This window comes from Nicotiana sylvestris, chromosome 10 (genome assembly GCF_000393655.2).
Source record: "Nicotiana sylvestris chromosome 10, ASM39365v2, whole genome shotgun sequence".
Taxonomy (NCBI): Eukaryota; Viridiplantae; Streptophyta; class Magnoliopsida; order Solanales; family Solanaceae; genus Nicotiana; species Nicotiana sylvestris.
Genome location: NC_091066.1, coordinates 169,145,842 through 169,161,669, shown reverse-complemented (window position 1 = coordinate 169,161,669; position 15,828 = coordinate 169,145,842).

Below are 15,828 nucleotides of genomic sequence, written 5' to 3'. Positions count from 1 at the left end.
ACTCAGGGAGGGGGACAACCCCGTTTATTTGCTACACTTGATCGTCAGAGTGCAGAGGCATCTGCAGAAGTTATTACAGGTATACTTTTAGTCTGCTCACATAATGCTTATGCCATAATGGATCCAGGTTCAACATTTTCATATGTGACTCCATACTTTGCAATTAACCTCGGACTAGAACCTGAACAACTTAGTGAGCCATTCCTAGTATCTACTCCAGTTGGCGAGTCAGTGAAAGTCACCAGAGTCTATAGAGGCTGTATAGTTTCAGTCCAAGGTCGCAACACCAAAGCTGATCTCATAGAGTTAGAAATGGTGGATTTTGATGTGATCATGGGTATGGATTAGTTGTCTTCCTGCTATGCCATGTTAGATTGTCATGCCAAGATAGTCAGGTTCCAATTTCCAAATGAAGAAGTCTTAGAGTGGAAGGGTAGTTCAACATTGCTTGTAGGTAAGTTTATTTCTTATCTTAAGGCACAACGAATGATCGGTAAGGGGTGTCTCGCCTATTTGGCTCACATTATTAATCCAGAATCAGAACCACCAGCTCTTCAGTCAGTGCCAATTGTTAGAGAATTTCCAGAAGTTTTCCCAGATGACCTTCCCGGACTTCCTCCCGAAAGAATCATAGACTTCGGCATTGATCTCATGCCAGGTACTCAGCCCATATCTATACCTCCTTATAGGATGGCTCCAGCAGAACTTAATGAGTTGAGAGAACAGTTGAAAGACCTTCTTGACAAGGGCTTCATCAGGCCGAGTGTTTCACCGTGGGGTGCCCCGGTCCTGTTTGTCAAAAAGAAAGATGGGTCTCTCAGAATGTGTGTCGACTATCGGCAGTTGAATAAAGTTACCATTAAGAACAAGTACCCACTGCCAAGAATTGATGATTTATTTGATCAACTTCATGGTGCAAAGTACTTTTCAAAAATAGACTTGAGGTCGGGATACCATCAGTTGAGAATCAGAAAGGAGGATATATCTAAAACAGCCTTTAGAACTCGCTACGGGCACTATGAATTTCTAGTAATGTCCTTCGGGTTGACAAATGCTCCAGCTGCATTCATGGACCTCATGAACAGAGTTTTCAAGCCATTCCTGGATACCTTTATTATCATGTTTATAGACGATATTTTGGTATACTCTAAGAGCAAGGAAGAACATGCAGAACACCTTAGAATAGCCTTGCAGACCTTGAAGGAGAATGAGCTTTATGCCAAGTTTTCAAAATGTGAGTTCTGGTTGCAGTCAGTAGCATTCTTAGGCCACGGGGTATCTAGTGAAGGAATAAAAGTAGACCCTCAGAAGACAGAAGCAGTCAAGAACTGGCCCAGGCCGACAACACCAACCGAAATTAGGAGTTTCTTGGGGTTAGCTGGCTACTATAGAAGGTTTGTAGAGGGGTTTTCCTCACTTGCAGCTCCATTAACTAAGTTGACTCAGAAAACAGTTAAGTTCCAATGGTCAGACGCTTGTGAGCAGAGTTTTCAAGAGTTAAAGAAGAGGTTGACCACTGCACCTGTGCTAACCTTGCCAACAGGTTCGGGTGGGTTCACAGTGTATTGTGATGCCTACAGAGTGGGCCTTGGTTGTGTTCTTATGCAAAATGGAAAAGTTATTGCTTATGCTTCCAGGCAGTTAAAGAATCATGAAAAGAACTACCCCACACACGACTTGGAGCTTGCAACAGTGGTGTTTGCATTAAAAATATGGCGACACTACCTTTATGGTGAGCATTCTGAAGTGTTTACAGATCACAAAAGCCTCCAGTACATTTTCAAGCAAAAAGAACTAAATTTGAGACAGAGAAGGTGGCTCGAGCTATTGAAGGATTATGACATCAATATCCTTTATCACCCGGGCAAAGCTAATGTGGTAGCAGATGCACTTAGTAGGAAGTCAATGGGTGTCTTGGCCCATCTTGCAGTACAAAGGCGATCTTTGGGTCGAGAAATTCAAAAACTAGCAAATGATGGAATTAGATTGGATGAGACCGAAGAAGGAGACATAACTGCTTATGCCTTAGCGCAATCCTCCCTTGTTGCGCATGTTAAGGCTAAGCATTGTCGCACCTCCTTTTCACCGCGCCCGCGGGGCGCGTGGGGAGTTTTCTCCAATTGAAGGACAGTCGAAACGGGATTTATTTAGTTATTTCAGAGTCGCCACCTGGGAATTTTAAGGCGTCCCAAGTCACCATTTTCAATCCCTGAATCGAGGAGAATATGACTCTGTTTATTATTCTGCGAACCAGAAATCCTGAGTAAGGAATTCTGTTAATCCGGAAGAAGGTGTTAGGCATTTCCGAATTCCGTGGTTCTAGCACGGTCGCTTAACTGTTTTTATTATTGGCTTAATTATCTTGATTTTTATTAAACATATTGATGTTACATGATTTTTTGCTACCGCTTATACTTACTGTGTTTGAGGACCCTTCTTTGAATCGAATTACGCGTACGTATATTCGTGTTTTAAAAAAAATTGCGGACTTGTGTCACGCGTACGTGTACACAATAACTTTTGATAATATATTTATTAAGCAATCATTTTTCAAAATTGTGTCGAATCAAGAATATTTGTTTTTCTTGAATAGTGAACCGTACATCTCGGGTTTTTATGAAATTGATTTAACGCCTTTGGATAAATCCTTTTATTAAATATTCGTTCGAAATTGCGCGTACGCATAATCCGAATTTTTACTTTTAAAAATATAATCAGGGTACGCGAACGTATCCCTAATTGCGCAAAATATTTGTAATGGTTTAGGGATTTTCCACAAATTGTTTATTATATTTATGTATTTCTTTTATGTGAAAATCATGAGAAACTCCTATTTAGAGGCCTATAAATTCTTTGAAAAGAATTCGCAATCTATTAAAGGTTGTTCGTCGATTATGATTTCCGAATATAAGTTATATTCATTCCAACTATTCAAATTCAAAGAACAGAATAAAAATATGATTAATACTATTTTTAAACAAATATGACATATATATATATATATATGCCAAAGAATAAATTGCATATGAAACTGAAAATAAATGATTCATAAAGGAAGGAAATATTTTCCGAGAATTTTCATGATTTACTTAATGCAAATTCTATTTCTAATTATCATTGATGTAAAGTGTGGCAATTTATGCTTGTACATCTCTTTTCATTCTCATATACTCGCTTTTAATCTAATAGGCCTAATTATTTGGCCACTTTGTTTTGTGAAGATAGATAAGCATCGAATTTATAGAAAGGGAATTATTATACAAGTTAGTTCAACAGAGTTACCTTACATGCAACCTAACTGTATATCATAAACATTCATAACGTTTTAACATTGTAACAAGCTATATCATATTACCTTTCGCCAACGTTTATACCCACATCTATTATATTATAAAATATACCATCAACACCATCTTAACCTTATTTAACAATAAATATCATTATTGTAGTTTTCTTGGTACTTCTACATCACTTCTTACTTAGCTAACAACAAAATTAAATAATGACCAACATTCATGCCATATTCCCTACTTGGACAATTTATTAAACTAATGAGATAATGAACTAATATTATTACAAACCTTTATACGAACTTTCAAAGTAAGACAATTAGCTCATAGCTATCAAATTGAATTCACTACTAATTAACTAACATGAAACAAAAATGAAATTTAAATTGATGAACTTGGACAAATAGAAAATAGACTTTCAATTCAAGCTTCATTGATGAGTCATGTTGAATCTCTTTCCAACTTAAAATTTAAAAGACATGTACCTGAAAATGAAGGTGGAAGGAGTAAATTTCAGCAGTAGCAGCAATAACAAAATCAGTAGAATATACCAATAACACAACAAGTCTGAACAAGACCCGTTGACCCAGATGAACAGTGACAGAGACTTAGGAAAAATTTCAGATTTGGACTGAACAACATTCACAGGCAAACAACAGATTCCAGAAAGAATGCATTTCAGATTTCATTTTCTTTCTGTTTCGGATTCCTTATTTCTGATTTTCTGTTTCTGCTTTTATATCTGTTTCAGATTGTGTGTGTGTGTGTGTGAATGTTATCTTTTCTATTTCTCTTTCTGTTTTCTTCCTCTCTTTCCTTTTAAACAAAATCTGAGTTCTTTTCTTTTCTTCAAAATCTCAATCCTAAAAATCTCTCCCTCTAAAATCTGTCCAGCTTCCTGTATTTATACAGGTCTGCCCCTTTCTTTTTAAGTGCTGCCTGGACCCCCTTTATCTTTTAAAAACAGAAAATTTCCATTAAAAATCTGTTTTTCCACTTTAAATCCCATTAGGCTAACTTTTCCCTGATTTTCAGCAGCCCATTATCCCTTGTTCCCCATTAGTATCATTAACTAATAGCCATTAACACTCCATTATCAGCCCACTATTATATCATATTACCCTTACTGTTTTATCTGTTTCATACCCAGAAATGTCCCTGAAATCCTACTGTAATTACTGTTATTACTGCCTCAAATGCAAAAATCATAACAGAATTTACAAAACAGATTTAAAAATCTGTTCAAACTTAATTATCAAACTGATTTAACACAGCTATAACCAATTCTCTTAGGTTCTGGACTGAATCCTAAGAATGTAAACATTCTATCACAATTACATCTAATCATCATTTGTAAACTTGAACTCAAACTTGACAATATTACACTGGGTTCAGCACAATAATGCAAACTGAACTTATAATTGAACTAAGATCAAACATACACAGGAGCATTGTCAATATACTGACAATGCCCTGTTCAGAAAACAACATATACAACATACATTTGAATTCACTGATTCACAAACAATCATGATTTAATTGACGAGCATTAATCAATTGACTATTTACAACATTTGTCAATAATTAGTCTAAAACAATAGAAGCAGACTGTTTTAGTTAACATTTTCAGAAATGAAAATTCGTAATATAACTAATCGACGAACTTAATCGAGTCGATTACACACATTGTAAACAATCACAACCAACAGAAACAATTCACATTCGGATTAAGTAGATAGGTAGGAGACAGAAATGACAGAATTGATCAAAACAAATATGAAAAATTAAAAAGCTATTAAGACAGACAACAATACACGTAGAATACACAAAGAAATAGAAAATACCTCTGAATCTTCAATCAGACTCGAACTTAACTCGGCTTTCGGATTTTTTGTTTGAAATCAAACAGACCTTAGTCGAAGTATTTTCCACTGAAAATACTTCGACTAAGGTCGATTAAACCTCAATCCTTTAATCAATTTGGACAAAAATCCAGAAGTTTGGTATTTCTAGGTTTCCTGAAGGTTCGATTTGGGACCTAATCATTTCTGGTTAGATTCGAAAGGAACCAAACATGATATAAGGGTGAGGGTAGCCTAGGGGTCATTTGGTGTTAGTTTGAAACGGATCTGAGTTCGTCCTTGTTTGGTCCGAATCTTCAAAAGAAGATTCGAGAAGTTCAGAACTGATTCGAGCCAAACAACCAACAGATCCATACTCAGGATGACTAGGGGAAGCTATGGTGTTAACTAGGTGTTGTTTGGTTTAGATTTGAACTTGGCTCGAATCTTCAAATGAAGATTCGAGAACCTTCAGGGAGATTCGAACCAAGCAGATAACATATTTGGATAGAGGAGGCTCAGGGGGTTCTGGGGTGTTACTTTGGTGACCGGCGGCGTTAATGCCACCGGGTTTCAGGCGAAGAGAAATAGGGGCGGCTAGGGTTAGGGGTCTGTTTGAGAAGACGATGAACAAGAGAGGATGGGGGGGTGTTTAGTTAGGGGCCGGGGTAAGGGTTTGGGATTTATATAGGGGTGGGGTGGATTGGTATCGTCCGTCCGATCAAGTAAGATGGAGGGCCAAGATCAATCCACTAATCCAAACGACGTCGTTTGGTTTAACGTTGGGGTCGGACTGAGTCGGGTCAATGGGTCGGGTTATGGGTTGCGGGTAAGGGCAGGGGATCTTGACCGTTGGTTGAATTTAATCCAACGGCCCTTGATGAGAGGTGACCAAACGACGTCGTTTGGTCTTAGCTTGGGACTGGGTCAGACTTGGGCTGTTCGGATTGGGCTGTGGGGGGGGGAATTAATGTTTTGGACCTGGATTTTAATCCAGGTCCGATTTTGTACAACTTGTATTATTTTTTTTATTTTTATTATTTTCTAATTTCATTATTAAATAACAAAATCTTAATTAAAATTATAAAAACAAAATTACCCTTACAAAGATATTAATTACCTTTTTAACAACTATTAACACATAGACAACATTAATCACACAGTGGAAAAAATAGAACATAATGCATATTTTTATGATTTTATTTAAATTAACTTAATTAAATGCATACTTAAATCCTAGATATACATGAAACATGTATTTTTATTTTAATTTTGTTTAATTATAACAAAGCAAACATTTTACGGACATAAACAAATATTTAACACCACGCAAATTCAGAAATTACACAGTAAAAGAAATTTATTTTGATTTATTTTGGAGTAGTTTTTCGTAAGGCAAAAATCACGTGCTCACAGCTGCCCCTCTTTGTGCGGAAACTCGAAGAGTTTTCGTACAAAGATAAAGTGAGCGGACACGAGCGATTTTTGCCCGTTCGAATACTCCGTGGGAAGCATTTTTAGAAAGATTTGACCGAACCTCTGCTTCAAAGGTTTCCTACATATCCTTGGCTATAAAGGAATCAGGTCAATGTAGTTCGGGAAGTTTTGGGTAGCTGGGACTACCGTGGGACTGTGATGTTACTGCTGCTTCGTGCTGTTTTTACTGCTTGCTGACCTCCTTATTACACCTTACTTTAAAGGAAATACAAAATTAAACTAGACTATGGTACATGAATTATAAAATCTTATCTAGATCATGCTCTTGCGTTTCTTGTTGTCTTGATATCTTGGTGACTCTTGGGCATTGGTCTTATTCCGTATTCCTTTTGGAACTCTTGTTGTTTCTTGTTGGGGATTTTGTTGGACTCCTCTGCTTTATTGATTCTAAGTGTGCTCCTTTTTCATATGAGCGGGCTTTTGATTTCAACACTTCAATTGCATTCCCTCGTTCTTCAGGTGGGTGCCTCGACTGCTTCTTTTCTTTCTTCATCCTCATTTTCCAGGTGGACGCCTGATTTCTTCTTTTTCTCATCCTCATTCTCCAGGTGGACGCCTGACTTCTTTAATTCTCATCCTCATTCTCCAGGTGGACGCCTGACTTCTTTAATTCTTTCATCCTCATTCTCCAGGTGGACGCCTGACTTCTTCTTCTCTCATCCTCATTCTCCAGGTGGACGCCTGACTTCTTCTTTTCTCATCCTCATTCTCCAGGTGGACGCCTGACTTCTTTTAATTCTCATCCTTATTCTCCAGGTGGACGCCTGACTTCTTCTTTTTCTCATCCTCATTCTCCAGGTGGACGCCTGACTTCTTCTTCTCTCATCCTCATTCTCCAGGTGGACGCCTGACTTCTTCTTTTCTCATCCTCATTCTCCAGGTGGACGCCTGACTTCTTCTTTTCTCATCCTCATTCTCCAGGTAGACGCCTGACTTCTTCTTTTTCTCATCCTCATTCTCCAGGTGGACGCCTGATTTCTTTAATTCTCATCCTCATTCTCCAGGTGGACGCCTAATTTCTTTAATTCTTCATCCTCATTCTCCAGGTGGACGCCTGATTTCTTTTAATTCTCATCCTCATTCTCCAGGTGGACGCCTGACTTCTTTTAATTCTCATCCTCATTCTCCAGGTGGACGCCTGACTTCTTCTTTTTCTCATCCTCATTCTCCAGGTGGACGCCTGACTTCTTCTTTTTCTTTACCAGGTATTTCCTGACACAAATATTGTTTTTGCCCCTGTTTTAAATCAAAGAAAACTTTGTTAGTTTAAAGCAGGGTGGTTGGCTGTGGTATTCTTGCAGATGGTGATATTTCTCTTCGTCTCTCTTTATTGCCTTGGAATGATTGAAAAGACTGTTTTGTCTTTGTAATTGAGCCTTGACTATAGGATTCCCATCTGTGTGTTTTCCTTCAAAACCTTTCAACTGTAATCATGTGCCTCTTCTGACTTTGCTGATCCACTTTTGATTTCATCTTTCTTACACCCATATTTTATCTCCCACCTTTCGTGGCTGTATTTTGTAACCTTGAATCTTGGTAGTATACCTTGACATTCCTTCTTATTTGTTTGGAATAAAACTTATCTCAAAGCTTGGAGAAAGTAAGATTATTAGTAACGAAATACGCTGATTTCGACAATTATAGAATGAAAAGAAAAATCCAATTTTTTGGATGACTGTTGGAAAAGGAATAAAGGACTTATCTGATTGGAATTACTGGCACCAATGATCAGGGTATGCATTTCGGATTAATCAACCCAGTCTTTTAATCCATCTCCTCTCAATTGTCTCAAGGAGTTTTCACCGATAAATTTTCCTCGTTTTTCACTTCTTCACTTCCTTTTCGCCTTATGGTGCCTGTGTGGGTTTTCACCTATAAGACTCTCTCATTTTACTTTTCTCTCAACTTCCGTCGCCTTATGGTGCCCGTGTGGGTTTTCACCTATAAGACTCTCTCATTTTACTTTCTTTCCTTGTTTGTACCAGAGTGTTATGAACCACTTCATTTGCTTGCCTCAGCATTTTTCTAAGATTGATCGAAAGGTCTTTTTGGTATTAAGGTTAGGAATGGAAAAGGTATTAAAAGCTAAATAGCTTTGGTATGGGTTTAAAATTACAACTCTTGGAATCTTTTCTTATTTCCAATACAATTCCTGCCCCAGTTTCTTGATTGGGGTCTCTTAATATTTCTTTTCCGTGCACATTGTGCATGTTGTGCACCCTATGACCGAGCCGTGAGGCGCCTACGTATCCTTCTTTGAGGAATCAGGTCAAACGTAGTTCACTACATAATAGTGAAGATTTTGATCTTTTTTTTTATTGATTCCAAGAGAGGGTAGGAAAGAAACAAGTATGGCTCAAAGGGGAAGCAAATGGTATAGTGTTTGGATAGCAGAATAAATTGCCTTTGTCATTTCAATCTTCGAAATAGTGCTAAATACAAACATTCAAAAAGTTATGCATAATATCTCTTTACCGCGTCAGAATTGATCGCCATATCTATGCATTTGCCTTCAATATCTGTTAAACATAGTGCACCATTCGATAATACTCTGGTCACAATGAATGGTCCTTGCCAATTCGGAGCAAATTTGCCTCTTGCTTCAACCTGATGTGGAAGAATACGTTTCAGCACATGCTGACCTACTTCAAACTTCCGGGGACGCACCTTTTTGTTGTATGCTCTTTCTATTCTTCTTTGATATAATTGACCATGGCATACTGCGGTCAATCGTTTTTCGTCAATCAAGTTTAACTGTTCTAGACGGGTTTTGACCCATTCATCATCATCAATCTTTGCTTCGGCGATGATCCGAAGGGAAGGAATCTCAATTTCTGCAGGAATTACTGCTTCAGTGCCGTATACCAACAAATAAGGAGTTGCTCCTACTGAAGTGCGAACAGTAGTGCGGTATCCCAATAATGCAAATGGTAATTTTTCATGCCATTGTTTTGAACCTTCTACCATTTTCCGAAGTATCTTCTTTATGTTTTTGTTGGCTGCTTCTACTGCTCCATTCGCCTTGGGCCGATATGGGGTAGAGTTACGATGTGTAATCTTAAACTGTTGACATACTTCTTTCATTAAGTTGCTGTTGAGATTAGCACCGTTATCTGTGATGATCACCTTCGGGATTCCGAATCGACATATGATATTTGAGTGGACAAAATCGACCACAGCTTTCTTGGTTACTGATTTGAATGTCTTGGCCTCAACCCATTTGGTAAAATAATCAATAGCTACCAGAATGAATCTGTGTCCATTGGATGCTGCCGGCTCAATTGGTCCAATCACATCCATGCCCCAAGCAACGAAAGGCCATGGTGCCGACATTGTGTGCAACTCGGATGGTGGAGAATGAATCAAATCTCCGTGTATTTGGCATTGATGACACTTGCGTACAAAACTGATACAATCTCGCTCCATGGTAAGCCAATAGTAACCGGCTCGGAGGATTTTCTTTGCCAACACATATCCACTCATGTGGGGTCCGCAAACTCCCGAATGTACTTCAGACATGACAGTTGTAGCTTGTCTGGCATCTATGCATCTTAATAATCCGAGATCTGGTGTTCTTTTATACAAAACTCCTCCGCTTAAGAAGAATCCATTTGCCAGTCGCCTTATGGTTCTCGTTTGATCTCCTGTGGCTTGTGCGGTATATATACCCATCCTGATATATTCTTTGATGTCGTGGAACCATGGTTCTCCATCAAATTCTTCCTCAACCATATTGCAATAAGCGTGCTGATTGTGGACTTGAATATGTATTGGATCTACATAAGCTTTGTCCGGATGGTGCAACATTGATGCTAGGGTAGCCAATGCATCGGCAACCTCATTATGGATTCTTGGAATATGTTGGAATTCCACTGATTGAAACCGCTGACAAAGATCATGTAGACATTGCCGGTATGGGATGAGCTTCAAGTCTCGGGTTTCCCATTCTCCTTGAATTTGATGTACCAAAAGATCCGAATCTCCCATGACTAAGATTTCTCGGATACCCATGTCTGCAGCTAGCCTTAACCCCAAAATGCAAGCTTCATATTCAGCCATATTATTGGTGCAATAAAATCGCAATTGAGCCGTAACAGGATAGTGATGCCCTGTTTCAGAAATGATTACAGCTCCTATTCCGACTCCTTTCATGTTGGCGGCTCCATCAAAGAAAAGTTTCCAGCCAGGTTTTTCAATTTGTTCCACCTCGTCGATATGCATTGTTTCTTCATCAGGAAAATAAGTCTTCAACGGCTCATATTCCTCATCGACCGGGTTTTCGGCTAAATGATCGGCCAGTGCTTGAGCCTTCATTGCAGTTCTAGTCACATAGATGATGTCGAATTCCGTGAGCAATATCTGCCACTTTGCAAGTCTTCCCGTTGGCATAGGCTTTTGAAAAATGTATTTCAAGGGATCCAAACGAGAAATGAGGTAAGTAGTGTAGGATGACAAATAGTGTTTCAATTTTTGAGCTACCCATGTTAGGGCGCAACATGTCTTTTCCAGATGAGTATACTTAACCTCATAAGCTGTGAACTTCTTGCTAAGGTAGTAGATGGCCTGTTCTTTTCTGCCAGTGAGGTCATGCTGCCCCAATACACAACCAAATGAATTTTCCAAAACCGTCAAGTAAAGAATCAAAGGTCTTCCTGGCTCTGGCGGGACCAACACGGGTGGGTTTGATAAGTACCCTTTTATTTTATTGAACGCTTCCTGACACTCATCGGTCCATTTGACTGCAGCATCCTTTTTTAACAATTTGAAAATTGGCTCACAGGTTGTTGTGAGCTGAGCAATAAACCTGCTGATATAATTTAACCTTCCCAACAAACTCATTACTTCAGTTTTGTTTCTTGGGGGTGGCAGTTCTTGGATGGCTTTGATCTTTGACGGATCTAGCTCAATGCCTCGTCGACTGACTATGAATCCCAGCAACTTTCCGGATGGAACTCCAAATGCGCACTTGGCAGGGTTAAGCTTGAGGTTGTACCTGCGAAGTCTTAAGAAGAACTTCCTCAAATCCCCAACGTGGTCGGCCTGATGCTTTGATTTTATGATCACATCGTCCACGTATACCTCAATCTCCTTGTGTATCATATCATGAAACACTGTGGTCATTGCTCTCATATAGGTTGCTCCGGCGTTCTTTAAACCGAATGGCATTACCCGGTAGCAATAAGTTCCCCATGGTGTGATGAATGCCGTCTTTTCTGCATCTTCTTCATCCATTAGAATTTGATGATATCCGGCATAACAATCCACGAAAGACCCTATATCATGCTTGGCACAATTGTCGATCAAAATATGGATATTGGGTAATGGGAAATTATCCTTTGGACTTGCTTTGTTGAGATTGCGATAGTCGACGCATACTCTAATTTTGCCGTCTTTCTTTGGTACAGGAACGATATTAGCCAACCAAACAGGATATCGAGTGACTCGAATGACCTTTGCTTCCAATTGTTTGGTGATTTCTTCCTTAATTCTCATACTCATCTCAGGCTTGAATTTTCTCAGCCTCTGCTTGACAGGAGGCACCGTTGGATCGGTGGGTAATTTGTGGACCACTAAATCAGTGCTCAAGCCCGGCATGTCGTCATACGACCATGCAAAAACATCTTTGAATTCTATGAGTGCTTTAATTAAATCCTCTCGGATTTTTGGCTCGAGATGGACACTTATTTTAGTTTCCCGGACATTACTCGTGTCCCCTATATTGACGTCCTCGGTATCATTCAAGTTAGGTTTGATTTTTTCCTCAAAGTGAATTAACTCCTTACTAATCTCTTCAAAAACATCATCTTCATCATATTCTGATTCATAATCACAATATATTTCTTGAATTATTACTTCGGAACCAAATTGATTTTTAAGACTGGGCTGAGGATTCCTCATGCATGCCATATCACTAGAGCCAGCGTAAAAGGAACTGCATAGAAAAGAAGAAAAAGAAAAGAAAACTATTAGGAATGATAATAAAAGGGAAACTGCTTTTTATTGGATGATGAAAGATAACAAGGTTTTGCACACTTCAAACCAACTGTAAGATAAACTTTGGGATTACAACCTTGAAATAACCCAAACAAACTGAAAGAAAATCAAAATAAACTACCAAGACTCCTTTCGAATTGGGAGAGGAGTGGCTTTCCAATTATTGAGCTTTGTTTCTGGTCCAACGAATTGAACTTCTGCGTTGCTACACCCTTCTCCGCCTTCCAACATATTCACATCACTAAACAATTTCTCGAACCTTTCAATTAATTCCTCCTCAGGATTGACCTGGGATTTAGGAATTGTTGTTATCGGGCGATTTTTAGCACCAGTCTTGACAAAAGACTTCGACAGCTATGGTACTGGTTTTGGAAGAACCCATGCTTGGTGTTTCAACTTCCTGGCCCTTATCACGTCATTGGCGGTAGGTGTGAACCCTAAACCGAATGTTCCCCAGTTCTCGGGGAGAGATACTGGTTGTACAATTCCTTGCAGAGATAAGCCCAGACCTTTGCCGGGTATAAAGCCATTCTTCAGCATTTCATAAGCTACCATGACTGATGCAGAGGATATCTTTGGATTCGAAAGGTGTTTCCCCTCTGGAATTTTCTCTACCGACACCGTGTCGGACACTTGGTATACCCATGGTCCTTGGTCAATTTCTGTTCTCTCGACCGGTACAATGGTGCTGTTGTGAGCATTTAAACTTTCTTCTCCATGCACGACTATTTCTTGATGGTCCCATTCAAACTTGACAGCCTGATGTAGTGTTGACAGGACTGCTTTAGCAGCATGGATCCATGGTCGACCCAATAACAAGTTGTAAGAAACAGATATGTCCAACACGTGGAATTCCATTGTGAATTCAACTGGCCCTATAGTTAGTTCCAACACTAGGTCGCCAAATGAATCTCTACTTCCACCGTCAAACCCTCGTACGCAGATACTATTCTTTTGGATCCTCTCCTCTTTAATTTTTAATTTGTTTAAAGTGGAGAGAGGGCATATGTTTGCACTGGACCCATTGTCAACCAATACCCGGGTTACTACGGAGTTTTCACATTTCACGGTGAGGTAAAGAGCTCTGTTGTGCTCGGTACCTTCCACAGGTAATTCATCATCAGCAAATGTAATTCTGTTTGTCTCAAAGATTCTGTTGGCTATTTTTCCCAAATGATTTACAGAGATCTTTTCAGGAACATGAGCTTCATTCAGGATTTTCATCAACGCCAGACGGTGTTCCTCTGAATGGATCAGTAATGACAACAATGAAATTTGAGCGGGGGTCTTCTTTAATTGATCCACAACAGAATAATCATGGAGTTTCATTTTTCTTAAAAACTCCTCCGCCTCTTCTTCCGTCACAGCTCTCTTTGTTGGCATTGGATTGTTTTTAGTTTTTCTCAGCTCTTCGGGAGTAAAACATCTTCCCGAACGAGTCAAGCCTTGCACCTCACACACTTCTTCCTTGATTTCTTTGCCCTTGTACATTACGGTCATCGTTCGTAGTTCCATGGGATGGCTTTGTTGTTGATGACGGGCAGCTGGATTACAGGTGCAATAATAACTCGATCTGTACGGTCTCCTTCCATGAATACAATGGGTTTGTTAGCAACCCCTGGTACTATCACTTTCGGCCTTTCTTGTTTTGCGGCAACTTTGCTCGATGATCCCTCATCGACTATTATAGACGGTTCATCACCATTTTTGTTCTGCTTAGACACCGGCTTCTCCTCCATTAACTGCTTATCTGGCTTGGTTTCATGAGTCTTGATCATCATGACAGTTTGTGACGGCTTCTTTGTCTCCCCATCAGCTTGTATGATTTCTATCATGTTAGCCTCTTGATGGGCTGGCATTGGATTTCTATTGATATTTGGAGCTTCGGGGGTTTGAACCTCGATTTTATTAGTATCAATCAGCTCTTGTATTGCATTTTTCAAATGCCAACATTTCTCCGTATCATGGCCTGGTGCACCGGAGCAATATTCACAGCTAATGGTGTAATCCAGATTCTTTGGAGGAGGATTGGGTAGTTTGGATTGTATTGGTCTCAGCATGTCTAGCTGTCTCAGCCTGTGGAACAGACTAGTGTAAGACTCTCCCAATGGAGTGTAAGTTTTCTTTTTCTGTTCCCTTTCTCCCCTGAATGCTGGCCTAGGCCTGAAACCTGGTCCGGGATAGGCTCGTGGGTAAGTATTTGGTGTGACAGGAGCACGCCAATTGGTGTGAACAGGTGGCTGATTGTATGCTTGAGCATGGTTAATGGAAAAATGAGGCTCTGAAGGGTGATAGTAGTGTTGGGACGAATCATGGTGGTAAGATGATTGGCGAGGTCGTTGTTGATTATAGTAAAGCGGTGAACCTCTAGGTCCCGGCCAAATTACTGAATCAACTACGGCTGCTTCCTCCCTCTTCTTTCTTCCGATTCCTCCTACCCCGCCTTGAATAGCTTGAGTAGTTGCCTTAATTGCTGAATAGCTCATGATTTTATTTGTTTTGAGGCCTTCTTCCACCATACCTCCCATCTTCACTACCTCGTTGAATGATTTTCCAACCGCTGAAACCAAGTGGGCATAGTAAGTTGGTTCCAAGGCTTGGAGGAAGTAGTCTACCATTTCGCTCTCCTTCATAGGAGGATCCACTCTTGCTGCCTGTTCTCTCCACCGAAAACCATACTCTCTGAAACTTTCATTGTGTTTCTTCTCAAATTTGGTCAAAGATAATCGATCTGGGATGATTTCCAGATTGTATTGGAAATGGTATGCGAATGCCTGTGCCAGGTCATCCCAGGTGTACCATCTTCCATGGTCCTGGCGTGTATACCACTCCAAAGCTGATCCGCTTAGACTTTGACTGAAGTAAGCCATCAATAATTCATCCTTTCCCCCAGCTCCTCGCATCTTGCTACAGAAACCCCTTAAGTGGGCTACTGGGTCGCCGTGCCCGCTGTATAGGTCAAATTTGGGCATCTTGAAGCCAACTGGCAATTGTACATTAGGGAATAAGCATAAATCTTTGTATGCTACACTGACTTGCCCACCTAATCCCCGCATGTCTCGGAACGATTGTTCTAGACTTTTGACCTTCCTGAACATCTCTTCTTGTTCAGCATTTTTGGCTGGCTTGTCAATTTCGGTTGGGAGATCAAACCGAGGAGCAGTTGAATTGATTTCGGAGGCTTTGAAGGTGGGCTCCGGGGGGTA